We start from the raw sequence: 18,738 nt of genomic DNA on the forward strand, positions 1-18,738 counted from the left end.
TTTTTTGATCCAAAAAATGTGTCGAAAAGCTGGTTCTAAGATGGAGATGATGGTAAAGTTTTATTTTTATTTTTGCTATAGTATGGTTGCCTATTTTGGCAATCAAAGCTAGATGTTCTATTTTGCCTTTCGGGAGCCATATCTCGCTCATTCAGACTCTTTTTTGTGCTCGCCAGATATCGTTGGAAAGATGGTTCTATGAGTTATTCAATTGCAAAGGTCTTTTATCCAGATTCTGCTCCAGGTTCTTTCTCCTTTGAGTTTTGCACTTTTGCACTCTGGTGGATTACTTGGATTCTACAGGTCCTGGAATCTCTTCTTCTATTCTTTTGGCTCACTATTCTTTCTGACTTCTGAGAATTGTATGCTTCTATTCTGTTGCATTCCTTTTTCTATAAACACACTGAGATAAAGTGCCTTCTTTTGCATATTTGGGATCTTGTACACCTTGTATTTGTTTGTACTCGCACTCAGTTATAAAGTGCCATGGGGGGTCATGATGTTTTGCCATTTTGTGCTCATCCACCTTTGTCAAGTGAATTTTTCTTCCACGACATTAGCCCATGCAGTGTGTCGGTGACACTGCCCTTTATCTTGTGCTTGTACTTCTATTGCACTATTGGTGTTCCTGATTCTTCTTCTTGCAGATGTTTTTGGCATTGCATTTCAGTGTTCCTATCACCCCTCCCCCTATTCAATATTATGGGGGGGGGGGGGGGGGGGTTCACCTGTTGGCTCTATTGCTTCTTTGGTTTAGTTGAGTGATCTACGTATTTAGTTTTTGTTCCTATGTACTAGGCAGATGCAGTGCTTAGGCACCTATGCATTTCAGTGAGATGGTTCATCTACTATATAGACACTCATTCATTCCTACCTTTGGAGGTCACCTCTTCGATTGATCAACTCTTCAGACTTTGTCTTCTCTACCTGGTCATGCACTATTTCAATGGGGGTTCTAGCAGTTTCTTCTGACAGTGTTTGTAGCTTCATGTTTCAGAGATGCTTCATGCTCTTTTTTGTTCCTCTCTTTGGGACATTTCCTAGATTGGAGGCTTAGTTTCCTTCATCTAGTTCTTTTTCTTGTATTGGGTACCTGATCAGGCCTTCTTTCCAAGACCCATTTTCCTAATTTCATAGTTTTGCTAGGTTAGAATCCACCTAAGCCTCGCTTATGCGGGGGTGTTAGTGTAGTTTTTTATTTTTCCTATTTTGCTAGGTTTTTCCTACACTTTTAATGATCTCGCTTAGGTTAATAAAGCATGTCTTATTAGGTGAATGGTTGTGAGGTGTCACCTTCATACATGTGAGCATCCATTAGCTATCTTGGGAATATAGTTTGCTATCTTTAGTCCGATAGATGGTTGCTCCTCATTCGTTGGTGTTGCCACCTCCTCCCTCTTCCTAGCCTATATAAGCATGCTACCTAGCTTGTATTTGTCTCTCTAATTTTTGCATCCTCTTAATGCTATTTTGCTTCCAGCATTTGCATTACTCTCTTCGAGACTAACTCTATGATGCTATTTTGATTTTGTATCATTTGCATTCATAGTTTAGATATTTATTCTTTGCACTAGTTTTCTGGGTTATTAATCTTATCAGATTCTAACATTTTCTTCCATGTTCCCACTAAGTCAAATATAGCAAAATCAGAGGAGACAAGTTTGTAAGCGAGGATGGCTTAGTGTTTTTGCTAAAATTAGTCAGTGTGAAGGCCTTATTAGAGGGTCTTGGACAAACCAGTAGGGAATTCACCCACTTTCTAATTTTAGAGATAGCTAAGTTTTGAAAGGAGATGAAGCGAGCTCTACTACAACTATCCTTACCCTAGCTTGGACCAAAGTTGGTGACTCAAACATAATCTTTTACTCCTTTCTTTAGGATGGATAAAAAATTTTCAAGTGTGAAGTGTCATCTATGGAGTATGTATTGTATTGTGAACCTTGTGTTGTGACCTTTGTCATTAAGTTGTGGAGTAGGGAGTAAGTCTTGTGCTCTTGGAGATTTTTTTCTTTAGTTTTACTTGCTTGTTGTTTTTTTTTTTTTGTTGTTTCTTGCTTGAATGTGAGTGTTGCTTGTGATTATGGGTGTGAAGGCTTCACTCACACTTGGGAGGGTAGAGAAGCCTTGGGTGAAGGGCATAAGTTGGGCTTAACATTGCAGGTGAGAAAAGAATTTTTTTTTACCTCATCATGAGGTTTGTTATTATCAGGGAGCATGGGCTCCATCATGGCCATGAATCTTGTTGTTGGGAGGTACAAGGAGGTTTGGTGGATGAGAAGAAGATGATTTTTTTGAAGGCCTCGAGAGGCAATGAAGTGACAATATGTTGTTTATGTTATTGTGGCCTTGAGAGGCAAAATGCATTGCCATTATGATATTTATGTTGTTAGAATTTCTCCTCCTTGAAGAGCCCACCTTCAGCCAACATTTTATGATTCCAATGGTGAATCATTGTACAAGCCATGGAAGGGTGTTGATTGTGTTTGTGTTATGTATTGGTGCAAATTTTTGTGATGTATGTGTGTAACCTATTTGGTCCTTGTTTCCCCTACTCGGTGGGTGGCTTCATGGAAGCCTAGGTTGGAAGGTGAGCCTCCATGGTTCCTATGTGTGTGTGTCATGTGCAAGTTTTGTGAATATGGACTCCTTGAAGATACTAGGGTCTTCCCTTGACATGGTTGCAGAATAAAGTGTTGGATGAGCTTCCTCCCTTTCTATGTCATTTTGATATGATAGTCAAACCCTCACCCTTATGCTCTCTGAAATGTAAATGCGAATGTGGAGTTGTAAAATATGGGCTATGTTATGCATGTAGCTGACACTATGAAATAGAGAATGTAGAATCTTCATTTTGTATAAGAAGAAATAAATGGTTCATGTATGTAATATACATCATTCTTTTGAAAATTCATGTTGTAGATAACTCGTCTACATAAGTAGATCCATGAAATTTAATGCATAGTAAAGTTATGAAATCTTCACGTAAGAGAGAGTCAATGAAATACTTTTTAAAATATAATGAGTGAGATTATCGTAATGTTTAGATTTTGTGTTTAATGTTATGAGAATGAGGATTCCATTATTGCATTTGTCCATATGTATGCTTGAAAAAAAAATGGTTCATTTTGTTTCAATGAGAAGGAATTTAATGTATGATTTTAACTCATTCCCTAGAGAACTATAAAATCTAGGTTTGTGCATCTAAGTCATATAATACCAATGCATAGCATCACTAACCTATCATTTAAGAAACTCTCTAAGTTCTATGGTAGCAAAGAGGAAATGAATCCCAATATAACACATATTCTAAAATATGCATAAGAAAGTATGATGTAGGTGCATTTCACTTCTCTAGAATTTGTATGAGTATGAGAAAATTAAATCCCTATCTATTATAGACTAATAAAATAATCAGATGCTTATGCCTAGGGTCTTGAACTATGAAGAAAGAAGTAAACCACAAAATAATGGGAACGTAAGAATATAAGACTCATAATCTACCAATTAAATCGTACAACTGCACAAAACCAATCAGAATCTAGCGACATCCTATCACGAATCCACATTTGGGATAGCAATATGAATATTATAAGTTTATTCACCCCATTATTTTTATAATACATGGAAGCTCAAAACTAATAAATAAGTTTACAAATTACCTAGGTGCCCCATTTTCTAAAATAAAGAAAAGACATGTGCTAAGTACATGAGAAGGGGAGAGGACCCCACCTCCCCAACCACTCCTCACTTTTTTAAAGTTTGCTAAGCACCTAAAAAATGTACCTTCCCCACTCTGACATGTATTAGAGGACTTCTTATGTCCCTCCACTTCACGTTACACCTTCCTAATGGGCACACTTCGATGACTATTCACTCTAACTTGAGTCAGAATTTGTATCATATTGACCCAGCACAAGGTGCCTTGGATTGCATGCTTGGACCTCAGTCAGTGAGTTCACAAGTGGAGCATTGAGATGCCAAAGAGCACTGCCCATTTCCACCTTGCACCTTGGACTACCCAACTATTGTTGATATTAGTGCGTGTATGTAGAAGAATGGTCCCTCTTCACATGAACCTAGATAGGGAGGGTGGTGACATTGCCTAGGTGCCATGGGATAAGGAAATCCTAAGTGAGTTGACTTAGGAATTAGGAAAGAGTTTTGGAAAGAGTTTTTAGGATAGCGGTAATAAGTTGTTATGTTAGATGTGATTTTTGTTTGGATAAGATAGATTCAAGAGGCACTTAGTTAAGGGATAATGTAGTATGTATTGGTTAGTAATATATATATATATATGCAAAATAACATAATAACTATAAGATGGTGTGCTTGTGAAGGGGGTCACTTCATGCCATTGCAACAACAAGGATCGTGTAGTACTGTAGATACGATTTTTCACTATTTTATATATATAAAGAAATGAACATGAGACATAGATATATATAGTTTTCTTTTTATAATGCATATAACTAATAATTGGTGTAGATATTTGTTTTTGGTAATTAGTAAGTATATAGGAAACAAGATAGTATAATAATATTACTTCTATTTTAAAAAGTTTTATAGAATAGTAATTAATATGGGGGTTAGTATAAGTGATTTAATAAATGAATTATTAACTTGAAAATTGGTATGAGTATCATGGAGGTTAGGGGTTATTAACAAGGACTCTTGCTAGTGAAATTATTTTATGTTAGTAATGAATACGAATAAATTGGGTCACAGATAAAGTCAATAGTTAATGGTATAGTTAATTAGTGAGTTGTTACTTTTCACTAAACATTTAGTAGAAATAGAATTGTTATTAGATGGTATCCAATATTTTAGTTATTAGGATTGGTAGGTGGTTAATGTAATTCTGCAATTGTGGGTTGTTTAGTCAATGAGTGCATACATTATGCTTAATAGGAGGAATAAAGTTAGAATAGTATTAATAACTTGATATAATATGGGGTTGTGCTAGAAGGTGAATTAAATAATTGATTTTTACTGTAAGGAAGTAATGTCTATATTCAGATCCAATAGGTTATAGTCGAACCTTTAAGTGTAAATTGGTTTCTCTAGGAGACTAACCTAGTATTTTGTAGCAGTGTATGATAACAAAACAAATTGAATGTGACTCATGCTACAAATCAGACCAATGATGTGTAACTCAATATAGTTAAATTAGGATGACCAAAAAAATAAAAAAATTTGTCATGTTTGCCCTAAAACTTTGGGCATGACATTCTGGTATCAGAGCCAAGTTATCACAACACTGGGCATTAATGGTTGTTGTTATTAAGTTGTTGGCATTATTAGTGCAGAGGATTGGGACACCATAAGATCATCTTAATTATAGGATATAAAAATTTTAGATAGGGCCCCTAAAGAACACCAATACCCCCTTATGAACTCATTCAAACACTAGACAACATAGAGATAGATTATTGAATAGACACCACATTAGGCACCTTAAGTAAGAATGTTAAATGTTGAAAAATAATTAATAGGCATTTGTATTGTTATGTTTAAGTAAGACAGTATAATCATTTCAATAATGGATAAGAATAAGGTAATAGAGAACTAGTAGAATGATCAAAGTAAGTGTGGGAAATTTGGAGTAGAAACCATGTGATACAATTATTAGCCAAATATCTTACAATTATGCCTACCAAAATAGTACACAATGACCAAGTGTACAACTAAGACTCAACCAAGAATATAACACAGTGACAACCAAGTCTCTATATTTGGCGAATAGTAAGTAAAACTGGATAATTAACTGAAAACAATTGAGTTATTGGAATACTGACAGAAATAAACAACCCCATCAAGGGAAGAAATCCATCATCGATAAGTTAGATTTTGGGCTACGGTCATAAAACTTAATTAGTGACTAGAAGAGTAAAGAATAAAGTTAGTTGTGATAATTAATAGTGAATATAAGAACATTGAAAGTAAATAATTACCAAGCACAAGGTTATGAAATAAGAATTACCAAGAAAATGAGCATCAAAAGTGAGAATAATTGAGAAAGAGGAACAATTTTGAGTAAATAACACCTTATGTGAAATAAGTAGGTTAACAATGCCATCAGTTAGTAAATCAAAATGACATTAACTAGATTAGCAAAGTCAAGAAGGATTTTCAAACATGAACGACTTGACCTGACAATATAAGACTGCATCCTTAAATACATTGTTAAGCATTGTTGTAATCATTGAAAAATAAAATAAATAAATAAATCCTTTAGAAACTTTAAGACATTCTTCTCTCAAATAATGAGTTAGGTAAGGGATATTTATGTTAGATAGTTTAAGAATATGGCAGCTACACCAATGGCTGGATGATACCTAATCAACAGAATTGGGAAGTAAATTTTTTTTTGGGAAAATCTATTCTTACCATGAGCTAGGGTCCAATGATTAAAGTTCCTTAAATTAAATTAAATCATGTATACACATAAATTCATTGTGAATGTTTAGTAAAAGCCTCTAAAAGTCGATCATTTATGTTAACACTCGGTAAGTCCTATGTATGAATGTTGTATCCCTAATTTTGGATGACTTCCAAGAGGAAGTCGAACCCAAGGGGGGGAAGATGTAAGTCCCCTTCCCTAGTATAGTATTACAAAACCTAAATATTATGGGTATGTTTAGGATTCAGGAAAAAAAAAAATACAAGGACATTAGATGATGTGTTTAGCTTCTTGTGAAGAGGACATGAATTATATATATATTTATCCCTACATCTTATGTGAAAATGAGGGTAAGGAGGTTTTTGAATTTATATATATGTCATGAGTGATAATTTATTTGTCAATAATGAACTACAAGATGTTGCTTGAGACGATATAGATTTTAGTTATTGCTAGGTTAAATAACCCATTTAGTTGCACTAGGTTGATTTGGGTAATGAATTATGTGAGGGCTCACGCGACCCGTCATAATGTAAGATGACATAATTGAATTATGATATTTTTAATTTGGTGTTTTGATATACTCTCAAAACTATAGGGTTATGTTATTTTAATATTTGCATTTTGATGATCCACATTTATTTTTGCAAATTAAGGCCTAAATGATATAATTAATGATTTTGTTCATGAAATTTCTTTGATAGAGGTTGAATTGCAGAAGTGTTTGTGATTCAATGTTTATGGGGAAGTTTGGTATCTGGATATTTGACATTATTCAAGATCTAGTAGGACACTAACTTCCTTTATCAGTTGATTCTAACACTTACAGTAGAATTATGCTTCTACAGTATGAACTATGAACTTGATATTTGTAAATGGATTGGTTGAGCACATGAAGATAAGATTAGATTATAATATGATGCTTATGATGATCTATGATTAATTAGATATTCAGACAGGTGTTAATTTGATTATGATGGCTTATGATGTAGATAAATGTTCATTTGTTAATAATGATTTAATGTGGTATGCAGATAAATGTTAGTTCGATTATGATGGTTTATGATTTGATGAGTATGCACATAAAAATTAACTTGATCATGATGATTTAATGTGATACACAGACAAATGTTGGTTTGATTTTGATGTTTCGTGATATGCAGATTCTGATATTTTTATATTTTGAATAATTGATTTGAAATGATTAGGAAAGGAAATTTATTTAAATTATGCTAATAAAATTTTGTAATGTTTGAAATAATATACATTTATGATATTTATTTATATAACCTCCTTGAACTACTGATGCTCGAGTTGAATGTGCAGGAAGTGGAACAATGGAAATTTTTGGGTGAAACAAGTTCCTAACCTATGTGAACACAGTTTAACCAAGGCAGATCTTTGGAAGATTCAAAGCCTCATTGTGAAAGTATTTTTCTTTGTAAATGTAAGGTTGCTTTCTTGTAGAGATGTTTAATCATAAAGATGCATTAGGAGTATGTCATGGTAACATGAATGTGTTTTTATGTGTCATTTGACACTTGTGAATTTTGTGCGTGATTGACATGTCATTTTGGGTTGGAACATGGTGGTAATTTACCCTAAACCCAATTACCCTATTAATAAGTAAATAAACCCACTTAGCAAGGGAAGGATGGGTCTAAATCATAAGAAATTCGAATTTGGACTTAAGTAAGGTTTTTAGGCATCAGTAGGTGGTCCCAAGGTGTCCTTTATGTTAAAATAAGTTAGCCATATGATAGTATATGATGTTAGGAACCTAATTTTGATCATGTGAGTGCCTAGAAAGCCTAGGGAGCCCCTTTACCCATGCATTCTTCCATTAATTCGAAAATTGAATTGTCACATGTGTTTTCTTTCATGTTCCCACTAAGTCAAATATAGTAAAATTAGAGGAGACAAGTTTGTAAGGGGGGATGGCTTAGTGTTTTTTGTAAAAATAGTTAGTGTGAAGGCCTTATTAGAGGGTCTTCGACAAACTAGTATGGTATTCACCCACTCTCTAATTTTAGAGATAGCTAAGTTTTGGAGTGAGATGAAGGGAGATGTACTACAACTATCCTTACCCTAGCTTGGACCAAGGTTGGTGAGTCAAACATAATCTTTTATTTCTTTCTTTAGGATGGATAAGAAAATCTGCAAGTGTGAAGTGTCATATATGGAGTATGTATTGCATTGTGAACCTTGTGTTGTGAGCTTTGTCATTATGTTGTGGAGTAGTCAGTAAGTCTTGTGCTCTTGGAGATTTTTTTATTTGGTTTTACTTGCTTGTTCTTCATTTTTTTTGTTGTTGTTTCTTTCTTGAATGTGAGTGTTGATTGTGATTATGGGTGTGAAGGCTTCGCTCACCCTTGGGAGGGCAAAGAAGCCTTGGGTGAAGGGCATAAGTTGGGCTTGACATTGCAGGTGAGAAAAGTATTCTTTTTTTTACATCATGATGAGGTTTGTTATTATCAGGGGGCATGGGCTCCATCATGGCCATGAATCTTGTTGTTCGGAGGTACAAGGAGGTTTGGTGCATGAGGAGAAGATGGTCATTTTGAAGGCCTTGAGAGGCAACGCAATGGCAATATGTTGTTTATGTTGTGGTGGCCTTGAGAGGCAAAATGCATTGGCATTATGATATTTATGTTGTTAGAATTTCTCCTCCTTGAAGATTCCACCTTCACCCAACATTTAATGATTCCAATGGTGAATAATTTTGCAAGCAATGGAATGGTGTTGATTATGTTTGTGTTCTGTATTCATGCAAAATATGTTGATGTATGTGTGTAACCTATTTGGTCCTTGTTTCCCTTGCTCGGTGGGTGGCTTCATGGAAGCCTAGGTTGGGAGGTGAGCCTCTATGGTTCCTATGTGTGTGTGTCATGTGTAGGTTTTGTGAATATGGACTCCTTGAAGATACTAGGGTCTTCCCTTGACATGGTTGCAGAATCAAGTGTTGGATGAGCTTCCTCCCTTTTTGTGTCATTTTGATATGAGGGTCAAACCCTCACCCTTATGCTCTCTAAAATGTAAAAGGGAATGTGGAGTTGCAAAATATGGGTTGTGGTGTGTGTGTAGCTGATATTGTGAAATAAAGAATGTAGTATCTTCATTTTGTATGAGAAGAAAGAAAGTGTTCATACATGTAATATACATCATTCTTTTGAAAATTCATGTTGTAGATAACTCATGTAAATAAGTAGATCCATGAAATTTAATGCATAGTAAAGTTGTGAAATCTTCATTTAAGAGAGAGTCAATGAAATACTTGTTAAAATATGATGAGTGAGATCATTGTAATGTTTAGATTTTGTGTTTAATGTTATGAGAATGAGGATTCTATTATTTCATTTGTCCATATGTATGCTTGAAAAAAAAATGGTTCATTTTGTTTCAATGAGAAGGAATTTAATGTATGATTTTAACTCATTCCCTAGAGAACTTTAAAATCTAGTTTTGTGCATCTAAGTCATATAATACCAGCGCATAGCATCACTAACCTATCATTTAAGAAACTCTCTAAGTTCTGTGGTAGCAAAGAGGAAATGAATCCCAATATAACACATATTCTAAAATATTCATAAGAAAGTATGGTGTAGGTGCATTTCACTTCTCTGGATTTTGTATGAGTATGAGAAAAGTAAATCCCTGCCTATTACAAACTAATAAAATAATCAGATGCTTATGCCTAGGGTCTTGACCTATGAAGAAAGAAGTAAACCACAAAATAATGGGAACATAAAAATATATGACTCATAATCTACCAATTAAATCGTACAACTACACTTGTAGAAAACCCATCAGAATCAAGTGACATCCTATCATGAATCCACATTTGGGATAGCAATATGAATAGTATAAATTTATGCACCCCATGATTTTTATAATACATGGAAGCTCAAAACTAATAAATAAGTTTACAAATTACCTAGGTGCCCCATTTTCTAAAATAAAGAAAATACATGTGCTAAGTACACAAGAAGGGGAGTGGACCCCACTCCCCAACAACTCCTCACTTTTTAAAAGTTTGCTAAGCACTTGAAGAATGCACCTTCCCCACTCTGACATGTATCAAAGGACTTCTTATGTCCTTCCACTTCACATCACACCTTCCTAGTGGGTGCACTTTGATGATTATTCAGTCTAACTTGAGTCAAAAATTTTATCATATTGACCCAGCACAAGGTGCCTTGGATTGTGTGCTTGGACCTCAATCATTGAGTTCGTGAGTGGAGCATTGAGCTGCCAAAGAGCACTTCCCATTTCCACCTTGTGCCTTGGACTACCCAACTCTTGTTGATATTAGTGCATGTATGAAAAAGATTGGTCCCTCTTCAAGTGAACCTAGATAGGGAGGGTGGTGACATGGCCTAGGTGTCATGGGATAAGGAAATCCAAAGTGAGTCGACTTAGGAATTAGGAAAGAGTTTAGGAAAGAGTTTTTAGGATAGTGGTAATAAGTTGTTGAGTTAGATGTGATTTTTTTTTAGATAAGATAGATTCAAGAGGCACTTAGTTGAGGGTTAATATAGTATGTATCAGTTAGTAATATGTGTGTGTGTGTGTGTGTGTGTGTGTGTGTGTGTGTGTGTGTGTGTGTGTGTGTGTGTGTGTGTGTGTGTGTGTGTGTGTGTGTGTGTGTGTGTGTGTGTGTGTGTGTGTGTGTGTGTGTGTGTGTGTGTATGTGTCTGTGTGTCTGTGTGTGTGTGTATGCAAAATAAGATAAGAACTATAAGATGGTGCACTTGTGAAGGGGGTCACTTCACGCCATTATAACGACAAGGATTGTGTAGTACTATAGATATGACTTTTAACTATTTTATATATATAAAGAAATGAACATGAGACATAGATATATATAGTTTTCTTTTTACAATGCATATAACTAATAATTGGTGTAGATATTTTTTTTTGGTAATTAGTAAGTATATAGAAAATAAGATAGTATAATAATATTACTTCTTTTTAAAAAAGTTTTATAGAATAGTAATTAATATGGGGGTTAGTATAAGTGATTTAATAAATGAATTATTAACTTGAAAATTGGTATGAGTATCATGGAGGTTAGGGGTTATTAACAAGGACTCTTGCTAGTGAAAATTATTTTATGTTAGTAATGAATACAAATAAATTGGGTCACATATAAAGTCAACAGTTAATGGTATAATTAATTAGTGAGTTGTTACTTTTCACTAAACATTTAGTAAAAATAGAATTGTTATTAGATGGTATCCAATATTTTAGTTATTAGATTTGGTAGGTGGTTAATGTAAATCTGTAAGTGTGGGTTGTTTAGTTAGTAAGTATGTACATTATGCTTAATAGGAGGAATAAAGTTAGAATAGTATTAATAACTTGATATAATATGGGGTTGTGCTAGAAGGTGAATTAAATAATTGATTTTTACTACAAGAAAGTAATGTTTATATTCAGATCCAATAGGTTATAGTCAAACCTTTAAGTGTAAATTGGTTTCTCTAGGAGATTGACCTAGTATTTTGTAGCAGTGTATGATAACGAAAGAAATTGAATGTGACTCGTGCTATGAATCAGACCAATGATGTGTAACTCAATATAGTTAAATTAGGATGACAAAAAGAATAAAAAAAATTGTTGTGCTTGCCCTGAAAGTTTGGGCATGACACTTTGTAACAACTTATAGCCCTCTTTAACTGAATAACATCCATCTTTAGCTGGAGCTCAAAACAATCTAGCTTCCCCATATGAAATGTAAACATGTCTCTTCTCTAAATAATCCCTAAAGGTCTATTTGTCTTGAATAGACAAAGGCAGGGGATCTGGATCTTTCCAAGTGAATTTTCTAGAATAGGGACAAATTTTTTCTATGTAATTAATGAGTTTGGTACCCCAAACTGATTCTAAAATGGTCATTAAATTCTAAAAAAAATTCAAAGTATGAAGAGAAGGAAATCCATTCCATGAATCCCTCCAAAAGTTGACTCTATCTCCCTAATTGAACTCACAAGAAATATATTTAAGAATAATATCTCTGGAAGAAATCATAAAATCCCAAGTCACAAAACCTTTAGGGGGATTTAGAATTGAAAATATTCTTGTGGGATCATTGTTGTCTAAATACTTTTGTTGCATTATCTAACACCCTATAGATTGAGACTTAGTATACATCTACCAAATGAGTTTCCCACCAAAATTTGTATTTCTCTTAGTCAAATCATGAACACTTGCTCCACCTATGGCTGGAATATGAGCCACATCCTGAAGTGAAACAAGTGGAATCTTTTTATCCCCATTCATATTTCTTTCCCAAGGGAAACCTCTAATCAAGCTTTGGATTTGCATTAAAACTGAAGCTGGCACTTTAAGGACTACAATATAATAATTTGGGATTGCTGAAAGTACCAATTTTATAAGAAAAATTCTTCTAGATAAAGAAAGCCATCTAGCTTTCCAAGCTACCACTCTAGACTTAATTCTTAGAAGAACTGAGTTCCAATAGCTTGTTTTGTTAGATCCCATGAAAAAAGGAATTCAAAGATAAGTTGATGGAAGAAAATCCTCTGTGAATCCCAATATTTTAACAATTCTATCCGATATCACTTTGTTTGTGTAGAAAAGAAAGATTTTTGACTTATTTGAATTAATTTTCTGCTCTGAGACATTTGAATATAACTACAAAATCTTCTTGATTTGTCTAGCTTCTAACACTTGTGATATACCAAAAAGGAGTGTATCATCTACAAATAAAGAATGTGTAATGGAAATAGATGTACCATTGATGTTTGCGCCCTCCCATTTACCTAAGAGATGATAGTACCTTATAGTCCTACTAAAGGCTTCAACCATGATAATAAATAGAGCTAGAGAAAGGGGATCTCCTTGCCTAATTCCTTGGGTAGAAGAGAAGAAACCAGAAGCTATCCCATTAATAATGATTGAAAACCAAGCCCCAAAGATACATGCTCTAATCCATTTACACCATTGATTTGAAAAACCCATATGCTGAAGCACTTGAAGAAGGAATGACCAATAAACTCTGTCATAAGCTTTCATCGTATCTAGCTTGATTACAAAACAAGATGACTAATTAATGCTTATTGAATGAAGAACTTCATGATCAACCATTTCTCCCTCCATCGTTTCCCTACCTAGCACAAAACCCCCCTATTATGATGAAATTAGTTTTGGAAAAATATGCTGAAGATGAGAATATATTACCTTAGTTATAATCTTATATGTAAGATTACATAATGAAATAGGCCTGAAATCAACAAAAGTTTTGGGCTCTTTAAACTGAGGGATAATTGTAATGTTGGTGGTATTAAAATACTTGAGCATTGATTTACACTTTCTAGACTCTTCCACTACTACCAAAAGATCATAACCAATAAAATCCCAGCTACTTTGAAAAAATAGCACTGTGAAACCATTAGGACCCAATGCTTTTTTCAAAGGAAATGAGAAGAAAACCTTTTGAAGTTCTTGATAAGAAATTGGAGCCATAAACATATTGTTATCTTTAGAAGACACCAATGTTGAAATGGCCTAAATAAGATCTACCACTTGTGAAGGGGAAGGTGTTGGATATTCAACTGGAGTAAGAAGAATTTTAAAAAATCTAACACCTTCCTCTCTAATATGCTAAGAATTTGTTAAGACATTACCCAATTCTGAATGCTTGATATAGAAGATTGTTTAGCAGCTCTTTTTTGTTGTGCTAAAGAATGAAAATATTTAGTATTCTTATCCCCTTGTTGAAGCCATAACTCTCTTGATTTTTTATGCCAATATTCCTCTTTTCTCCTACACAATTCCTCCCATTCTTTCTGAAGGTTTTTTTGTTTAATATATGTATCATTAGACATCCCATTCTGAATGATATAAGTGTGAATATCCTCCAATTGTACCTTGACAATCTCTTTTTTTTTTAAGACATTTTTGAAGATATCATGATTCCATATTTTAATGTCTTTTTAAAGATGTTTCATCTTCATTGCAAACTAATGCATCTTGGAACCTAGGACAAAAGGTACACTAACCCACCATTGCTTTAGGTGCTAGAGAAAATGAGGATGACGAAGCCACATTCATTCAAATTTGGACAAATATTTGCCCTGATTATGCTTGATTTTAGTAGATTGAATAATAGATAAAGTTATTGGATAATGATCTAATTCTGGATAAAATAAAATTTTTGAACTTATTTGAAATTACTGCAATTTCCATACTTGAGACAACAAAAAGCTATCAAGTTGAACAAAAATTTGCGCAAAACCATCTCTCCGATTTGTCCAAGTATAATTTCCTTGAGTTGGAGGAATATCCATAAGCCCATTAGTATCCACAAAATTGGAAAAATCTTGAATTATTCCAAGAGGAGGAGAGATGCCACCTATTTTTCTTCATGACTCAACACTACATTAAAATATCCCCCAAAAATGACTAGATGAGATTGCTATGATTGTATTGACTGAGTCAAACTATCCCAAAGTTTTAACTTATCTTGTGTAGTGTTTGGCCCATAAACATTAATAAGGACAAAAGAGATTTCAAAATTTGAAATTTGTACCATTCGCCAATTCGACTGTTGTTGAATGAGTTGCCCTTGAATTGACAAAGGGTTCCACAAAATTGCAAGGCCTCCCAAAGCTCCAATACTAGGTGAATGAAAAGAGGACCACTTTGACAATTTGAATAATGTCTTTTCATATGACTCTTGCAAAAGTTTTGTCTCTCGAAGCAACACAATATCTAACTCCATATCATCTATTAATTGTTTGATCCTTTTACTTTTGTCAAAGGCATTAATACCTCAGACATTCCAAGAATTTATTTTCATTGTGGACAAGGAGAACCTTTTGTTCTCCTTGTCACTCTCTTAGTAACCATAAATTTATCATCCAGAGTAGTTTGAATACTAGAAGAAATTTTAGTTTTGGTCTTGGATCCTTTAGGCTGTCCTCTTGATTTTGGAGTTTTAATAGTTTGTTATTCAAGGAAATAGACTGAGCAATTGAAAGAGTTTGATTATAATATAAAAGGCTTAAAGGAGTTTTTTCTAACTAGTCTTCTAGAAAAGGATCCTTTTTACTCTCAAACTATCCCGAATTGACATTCTCATGTAGCTAAGACTTATTGATGGCATAGTCTTGGATGTCTTTATATATGCACTCTTCAATTCCCAATGAATCCTTAGCAATTAGAGTATCTTCCTCAGGCCAAGAAATTATAGCATTTGAATTGTTCCCAAGTACAGGTAGTTTATTAGTATCCTACAAGCAATGAAAAGACTTATAGAACTAGAATTGATAGTGTTGAAAAAAGTCATCCAAATTTCTATTCTTATGGATAACAGCTAGAAATCCTTCCTCTTCTGCAATACCAAATATTATGTTGGAAGAAATTCCTGAGACAATTTGATCTTCAATTTGATAGGTCTTCCAATTAGCCAATCCTTTGTAAATATCAAAATCTTATGGCACAATGGCCAGATGAGAAATTGTGTTTGGCATATTCAAATGATATGTAATTAGGGCAGCTCTCATAAGAGAAACAATAGCTGTCCTATCAGAATGGTCCATCAAAGAATGAATCAATGGCATAAGTATTTTTAATAGATAAGAGAACATTACATTTGAAAATCTATAGACAATAGAAGATGTGAATGTGTTTGGTGTAATATCATGGTGGGATTCTTCAAATGGAATTTGAGAAACTGCTACTAAAGGAATTTTTCCAACTATAAATTGGGGAACTTCTATTGAAAGCTGAAATTTTTAAAGATTTGGATGTAAATTATGATCAAAACACACTGTTATTGAATCTTGATCACTATGTAGACATTGGATGTTAAAATGACCAAGAATAGATTGGAATCTATGAATTGTGACTACATCCTAAACTAGAATAGGTCGATTCCATAACCCCCATAGAGAATTAATCTAAATATTAGATGGGATTTTTTTACGTATATCTAGAAGCAAATAGACTTTGACACACAGATGTGGTCAATCATATGGAATGAGATCATGTTTCAAGAAGATGCCAACTTTGTTTTCAAGGACTTCAATAATATTTGGATCTCTATATTCTAAAGGCAATCAAGGAAAGGAAATCCATAATGGAAAAAATTGAATCTCTAATGATTTTGGATTAAAATTTCGAATCCAATTCATATTAAACAAACAAAACCCATTACAGAACCAACCTTTAAATCTATGCAGAGACTCTCTAAATTCTTTACATTGGAAAATTGCAACAAATAAATGAGATTGCTGATCTATGTAAAACAACTCTTTAACTCCTATCCAATTCTTAAAAGCCCACTATTTAATATTTGAAATGTCAATGGAATCTGAGTTAAACTTACCAATGAGGGCAGATTGTCAGAGAGTACCAACCAATTCTTGCAACATATGACTTGGAAATGTAATGGATAGTTGATCTATTTTATGCTGCTGAAAAACATTTGTTGTATTAGCTAGGCAACATTTTTTTCTCCAAACTAACTTCTACTTGTTTGGATTGAAGGGAACTCTGTTTAAATTGGGCATCAAATTTGTAGGCAGAGTTTTAGCATTGACAACAACTAGCTTAACATGCACTTTACCATATTCTTTATTAGGAAGAAGCACTTTAGATGGGGGCTTGATAGTTAGTATATGAGTAGGGAACCCTAGCAGAGTTCCATAACAAATGTTGAAGATAGGTTGTTTCTTGAAATGCCTGGGGCCTGATGTAAAATGGTTCCTATTTCAGCCATTACAACCCTACAAGTGATGCCCTAGAAACTTTCTTTTTGAATTTGTGATATCCTACCTAAAATTTTCAAAATCCCCCTTTTTTGGCGGTCATTGCATGGCCTATTTAGATGTCTCACCAAATTCATATGAGGAAAAACCTTGCCAAATCTAATTCTTTTGACTATCAACAATAGGGGGAATCTTCAATGGTGGATCTGGGGCTTCATTCCTAGGGCTTACAATAGGAGATTTGCTATGGAAGTCAAGAATTCATAGATTTATAAAGAAAGGCTTAGCAAGTTGAACCACTGCCTTGCCATGAAAAATAGACTTAAAACCCTAAACTGAATTTTTTTCCAAAAATTTGCAAGTCTGAAATCAGAGATCAAGCATTGTAGCCGTATCTGGTTGAACAACAGGTGTAAAAGAAAAAATATAGAGTGGATCTTGAAAACCATAACCTGTATTATAACCATTGCTAACATTACCAGTCCATGCACCTACAAAATCCCTTGAAATCTTAGCCTTTGAACTGCATCCTGCAGTAGCTACTCTTGGAGGCACCATCTGACTCCCTTAGTATATGGAACAATGTTGTCAATCGCTAGATGTTAAAAGAGAGGTTTTAATTAAACTAGATAAAACTCTTTAATTAAAAGAGTGATTTTCTTTTAATTAAATAAGATTATTTTATTTATTAAAAAGAGATATTTTATTTTAATTAAATAAGATAAGATTATTTAAATAAAAGAGAACTTTTAATTAAATAAGATAAAATTGTTTAATTAAAAGAGAGATTTTCTTTTAATTAAATAAGATAAGCTTATTTAATTAGAAGAGAGCTTTTAATTAAATAAGATAAAACTATTTAATTAAAAGAGAGATTTTGTTTTAATTAACTAAGATTATTTCATTTATTTAAAATAGATTTTTTTTTTAATTAAATAAGATTATTGATGAAATGATCAAACCTTAGCAAATTTTGAAATAATTAAATTAATTGCAATTTGATCAAGGAAAATGATTTGAATTGATTCAATAAAATATTGTGATGCATTGATTCAAGAAATTGATAAATTGGAGAATGGGGACCCATAGTCTAGGTGACCATTTTAGGGTGCATAAATTTGTCCATCTTTGACTAATGGGTTTTCCTTTTGGGAACACATGTAGTCAAAAAATTCAATTGAAGTGTGAGGTCGACTTGCGATCACAAAACAACATAGATGTGTGGTAAACTTAGGAATACATCAAGACAAAGAATGGAATTTTTTATAAACATTTTATCTTGACAAAGACAAGGTTGTCCCAGGCAGAACAAAGATTGATAAAGCTGAATCAAGGATTGAAGTTTGATAGGTATTGCCCCCTCATGAACGAAATCAAAATGAAATAGAGGAGAAACAAAAAAATGATAAATTTGATCAAATCAAACTAAAGATAAGGTTCTTGATATAAAATGAAAAATATAAGGATCATAGAACCAAGGTAGATCATGAAGCACGAAAGATTATGCCCAAAAGTTGAATTAGAAGAAAAGAAGTGGGGTGAAAGCAAATGGAAGATAGAAGTTTGCAAGAGGTGGAAAGAAATGGAAAGAAGAATGAGAAC

Source organism: Cupressus sempervirens, chromosome 8 (assembly GCF_028749045.1).
Source record: "Cupressus sempervirens isolate cs-2001-9-10 chromosome 8, ASM2874904v1, whole genome shotgun sequence".
NCBI lineage: Eukaryota > Viridiplantae > Streptophyta > Pinopsida > Cupressales > Cupressaceae > Cupressus > Cupressus sempervirens.